Source organism: Lactuca virosa, chromosome 7 (genome assembly GCF_052849685.1).
Source record: "Lactuca virosa cultivar CGN04683 chromosome 7, Lactuca_virosa_CGN04683_v6, whole genome shotgun sequence".
NCBI classification, from domain to species: domain Eukaryota; kingdom Viridiplantae; phylum Streptophyta; class Magnoliopsida; order Asterales; family Asteraceae; genus Lactuca; species Lactuca virosa.
The window spans coordinates 285327841-285333635 of record NC_136432.1 but is presented as its reverse complement, the minus strand read 5'-3'; the positions used below and the strand labels follow the sequence as shown (position 1 = coordinate 285333635).

Below are 5795 nucleotides of genomic sequence, written 5' to 3'. Positions count from 1 at the left end.
GCAATGGGTCCGATTAACTTTTTCCTTGGATTGAATATAAGACAGGGACCAGAAGGCATCTTCATCAATCAGGAAGCGTACACAAAGACATTGTTAACAAAGTTCGGCATGACGGGAGATTCGAAAGTAAAAATTTCAATGGCGTTTGGCACGAAGTTGACTCCATCTCTTGAGAAACCGGCTGTTGATATGACTATTTACCGTCAAATGATAGCGTCACTAATGTATCTAACGGATGGTAGGCCAGACATAATGTTTTATGTATGTTATTGTGCCAGGTTTCAAGCTAATCCAAGAGAACATCACTTGATTGCAGTGAAAATATCTTCCGGTATTTAAATCGAACCTCATCTCTCGGTCTTTGGTATCCTGCAAAATCTGGCTTCTTTGTTCAAGCTTTCTCTGATGCTGATCTTGGTGGATGTGGATTGGACCGAAAGAGCACAACCAGCGGATGCCAGTTTCTCAATGGCAAACTTGTCAGCTGGCAGTCAAAGAAACAAACTTGTGTGTCCCTCTCCACAGCCGAAGCTGAGTATATTGCTGCAGCATCCTGCACATCATAGGTCATATGGATACAAAGCCAACTTAGAGATTATGGCTTGAGCATGAAGAAAATCCCTCTTTACTGTGACTCTGAAAGTGCAATACGAATATGTCACAATCCAGTGCAACACTCCAAGACAAAGCATATCGCACTGAGGTATCACTTCATCAAGGACCACGTTGAAGATGGAAATGTTGAAATTCACTTCGTTCGGTCCTTAGATCAACTGGCTGACATATTCACTAAGGCCTTACCAGAAGCAAGCTTTAACAAAATACTCCAAGGCTTAGGAATGATGGAAACTGAGTCAGCACCGAAACCTCCTTCTACTCACTAAAATTGAACAAGCGAAATAGAGCGCATGCTCGGTCTATTTCGGCTCCTGAATTTTCGGGAACCGAAATGAACCGAACGCTCAGTCTATTTCGGTTCTTAAATTTTTGGGAACCGAAATGAACCGAACGCTCGGTCTATTTCGGCTCTTAAATTTTTGGGAACCGAAATGAACCGAACGCTCGGTCTATTTCGGCTCTTAAATTTTTGGGAACCGAAATGAACCGAACGCTCGGTCTATTTCGGCTCTTAAATTTTTGGGAACCGAAATGAACCGAACGCTCGGTCTATTTCGCTTCATCTTCTCTAAAGGAATGGTTTCGGTTGTATAATCATGTAAAGCTTTCTTATTCTTTTGAGTGTTTACATTCAGTTTCTTTTCTGTTTTTATTATTTTTCAGAAAATCCAAAAATCTAAAAATATTTTCTTTTCTGTTTTTAATATTTTTCAGAAAATCCAAAAATCCAAAAATATTTTCTTTTCTGTTTTTATTATTTTTCAGAAAATCCAAAAATCCAAAAATAATTTCTTTTCTGTTTTATTATTTTTCAGAAAAACCATAAATTCAAAAATATTTCTATGTTTCTTTTTGTTTTTATCTAATGTTTCTATTCTAAACATCAATTGTCTAATATCAAGTTCACAGATGCGAAACATGATGATGATGGGGGCAGGTATAATCTTCTTCTCTTTGTACTAGCTAAGTGTCCCTAGAAGCATGTTGCTGCATGTGGACCAAAGCCTCCATGACTCTGAGTGAATCCTTAATGATTCGATAAACGTCAATCGTTTCTTCCAAATCAGGCTGCTTACATCACTCAAGTCACGAGCTACCTAACTCTTCTCATAGTGAGTTAAGAGTTTTCTGCTTTGTCCTTATAATATAGCAGAGGTACTTTCGGTTCCTTAACCACCTCACATTTCTCCATTTAAGTTTCGCTTCATAAAAGTAACCCTTGAGACTCTCAGCAATTACCATTGAGGTTTATGGTTACACAATCTCTGTGTTGATGATCTTAGTTTCGTCTACCACGAGCTAAGTGAAACCCAAAATCCAACACCTTGAATGCATTGATGGTGAACACTCTAATGTTCAAGCTATTACTTGTTACCTCATGAAATCTCTTTTTCTTTTTGCGTGATCTTTATGAAACTGTCTCACACCACGACGTTTCTTCCCATAAGATCCAGTTTATTTTTTTTGAGATTTCTTACTAATTTCTAGTCACTTAATATATTTTGTCAAACCTACTTGTTCAACAAACCACATCGGTTTCACAAGTACTTCACCCGACTTTCGGTCTTATTTCAAGTATCACGGTTCGGTTGAAGGTAAGCTACCCTATAAAGCCTATAACTGAAAAGATGCCTTTCAATGTTTCTTTACAAACATTTGATCGTATTTCACGGGAAACCACATAGACACTTCTCAGTCTCTCTTGACTTTGAAGGAAGAGATTCGTGCCCGGGATCATCAGTTTCATGTCTCAATAGACATTACTTAAATCCCACAAATGTTTTGCTTTCTGTAACACCCATAAAATTTGAGCCAAATTAAAATATTTTAATCATTCAAAAACCATTACGTTCATACAACTCATTTTCAAAATAGTTTAAACATCAGAGTATCCCCCAGAACCATATCATATAAATCATAAAACATGAGGAGCGGTACGATCACGCCTTCGCCTTGCCACGATCTCCTGAAGTACCTGAAACAATACACTGAAACTGTAAGCCCGAAAGCTTAGTGAGTTACCCCCAAAATACCAACCACACATATCACACTCATAACATATCATAAATAGAACAATCATGCACATCGGGTCTACTGCGTGACTGGTCCGCCCGCACCGGGCCTTCAGTCCACCTGGTCCACCCTCCGAGTCTAGCCATGTACGTCGAGTCTACAGTGTGATTGGTCCGCCCGCACCGGGCCTTCAATCCACCCGGTCCACTCTCTGAGTCTACAGTATGACTGGTACGCCCGCACCGGGCCTTCAGTCGGCCTGGTCCACTCCCCGAGCCTCGGCACGTCTGGTCCGCCCTCTTGGGGCCTTCAGCCTATCCGGACCGCTCGCTGGGCCTTCGGAATATCCGGTCCGCCCTCGGTATGTTGGCCTTCAGCACAAAGCAGGACCCGCCTCAACCCAACCCCCGTCAAACAACCATGTGCACATAAAACAATCAATCACATAACAATCCTCAACCAGACAAACAGTCTAACAGATCACATAGCATATCAACATCCTAACCAGGATTCCGACCTAACCGGTCGCTAGCATAACATTACCCTATATCCCGGGTACCGACCTTAACCAGGTCACTAACATAACACCATCCTAAATACCAGGATGCAGATCTAGCGAAACAATAACATAACAAACAATACCCGGATTTCCATCCGATAAAGGGCCGGCCTTGGTGCCGTAGACCCTGTCGATATAGAGAGGATAACTCACCTCGTAATTGCCGACTGAAAGGATAAGATCAGCTGCTCCGATCACCGACACGAACTCCACCACCGAACACTACCAAAGAACCAATTCCATAAATACCAAAATCACCAAAATACCCTTGGAAGTCAAACTGGTCAACTCTTGGTCAAAGTCAAAGTCCTCAGTCAAAGTCAACCTCCCTGACTGACTCTACTCGCCGAGTCGACCCGTCGACTCGTCGAGTCCCTATACTCAGAAATTCCCATAACCCGAGTCTACTCGCCGAGTCACCCCAAGACTCGTCGAGTCCAACGATCTCCGAGTCCCATCCTGTCCAACTCACTGAGTCACCCCTCGACTCACTGATCTGCGTCTTAACCAAAAGGGGTTAGGGGTTCTGCGACCAGACTCGCCGAGTCCAAGAACAGACTCGCGGAGTCAACGACAATCTTCAAAAATAGACTCGCCGAGTTGTTCTTCCAACTCGTGGAGTCCAAGCTCATCATCATAAGACTCGCCGAGTCACCCATGCGACTCGCCGAGTTACTACGTGACTCAAAGTCTGATCTCTAGCCCGACTCGCCGAGTCATCTCCCAGACTCGTCGAGTCCATACGTGCATTCCCAAAATCTCGAGACACAGAGCTGCTCCTTTTCTCCAAACAAGAGATCGGGGTCTCTAGAGTCCATTAGCAACATAAAGTTGCTACCTTTACGTGCTTCTTGCCCCATAATACCAAAAACCAAGCTAGAAAGGGACTTAACTCTTGGGGAAAGGCTTTTGCATAGCAACCAAAAGGGCTTTCTGCATCTTTGATCCAAATAGAGCTCAGATCTGGAGTTTCAACTCCAGATCTAACTTATACACCAAGATCTCATCATATCATCTCCAAACAAGCCCTAAAACTTCCATGAAAATGGATCTAGAAAGGGGAAAGCCAAGGATAACGATTCATTACCTCCAAAACGACCTCCTGCTGAAGAGTAATCTGAATCTCCACAAACCTCCTTGATCCAAGCTTCTTGATCTTCAAGATCTCTTCACAAAACACTTAACAATGCTCCAATTTGCTTCCAATGGCTCTCACTCACGATTCTAGGGTTTCTGGGTCTCAAAGGGGGCTATGGGAACAGAGGGGAGGATATTAAGTCCTTTAAATAGGGTGCAACCCCGAAGATTAGGGTTTTTCCTCGACCAGCACTGACTCGTCGAGTCCAGCCGCCGACTCGCCGAGTCAGGCCACTTAACCCCATGCCACGCACCCGCTTCGACTCGGCGAGTCAAGAGACATACTCGCCGAGTCCCTTCCTTTATTTTCACTTAGCACCCTTCAACTTCTTGCTTCCGAACTTGGGATGTTACACTTTATTTCTTTATCATTGGCACACTCTTGCACGAAGGTCTTTATGATTTTCCAAATTCTTGTTCGTGGTACTAATGGCAATTTTCAGATTTATGCTTTCGACTCTAACAGATATGGCGATTTCCTTTATTATGAAGAAGAGATAGTTAATTTCCACAACACGCATGCTGATTTATTTTAATAATAAAATTCACATAAGGGTGAGTCAACATGAAGTTGAAACGGTTCGAAATTTGAAAAGGAGCTAAGGTCGAAAAAGGAGCGTGAATTTGAAACGGTTCACATACCCACGCCTGCTGACGTATTTCTAGGGATACCAAGCTGTCACATCGCGCTTTTTTAGGTGACGTTTCTGATATGTGCATAATTAATCATATGTTTAACATATATTTTTATTCATTTTTGGCTAATTATATGCATAATATGGACAAAAGGTACTTAATAATGCTTATATTGTGTTTTCAGTCCAAAAGACATGCTTGGAAGCAGAAAGGAAAAAGGAGAAGCAATTAGAGACCAAAGAATGAAGGAAAAGGGAAAACTACACACTTACTCGGCGAGTCCACGCATGTACTCGGCGAGTTCATTAGAATGTTCCCGAAAGAAAAGTCAAGATTCCTTTCCGAACACGAGTCCACGCATGTACTCGGCGAGTCCACGACCTACTCGCCGAGTAGCCCCTGTTTTGTGATAATTATAAATAGCGGGTCTTAATCCGATGGAAGGACGGCTGGAACCTTTGGGGAGAAGCAAGCTGCGATTGAAGAGCCAGAAGAACCCTAGAGAACGAAGATACAACCTAGAATCCAATTCCGAAGAAGATTTGAGGCACCTTCTCATCATTCTACTTAATCTATTGTTTCTCAATTATGGTTAGACAATTAGAATTCGTTTTATTGCTGTTAATTACCTCAATCATGAGCTAAAACTCTTAGACTTCTGTTTGGGGATACAAAATTGATATTATGGTTTGATTAATGGTAGGATTAATTAAATATTGGTGATTTTGTTAATTTTAGCTTGTTAAAGAACCTTGTGTGTGAATGATAACTAATTTTCTGTTAATAGGAAGATAATTAAATAGTATGAACATCTTTTAATTATCAACCCCAT

The 5795-nt window shown here is 41.9% G+C and overlaps 1 long non-coding RNA gene across 1 annotated transcript; it reads right to left on the bottom strand.

Annotated features, from left to right (window-relative positions):
- Positions 1-2508: 2508 nt before the first annotated feature.
- On the bottom strand, positions 2509-4318 carry LOC145123982 (uncharacterized). The gene is made up of 3 exons (XR_013715419.1): positions 4278-4318; positions 3344-3412; positions 2509-2593 (listed from the first exon to the last, which is right to left on the bottom strand). It is a non-coding gene; the product is annotated as an uncharacterized LOC145123982 (long non-coding RNA).
- Positions 4319-5795: the final 1477 nt, after the last annotated feature.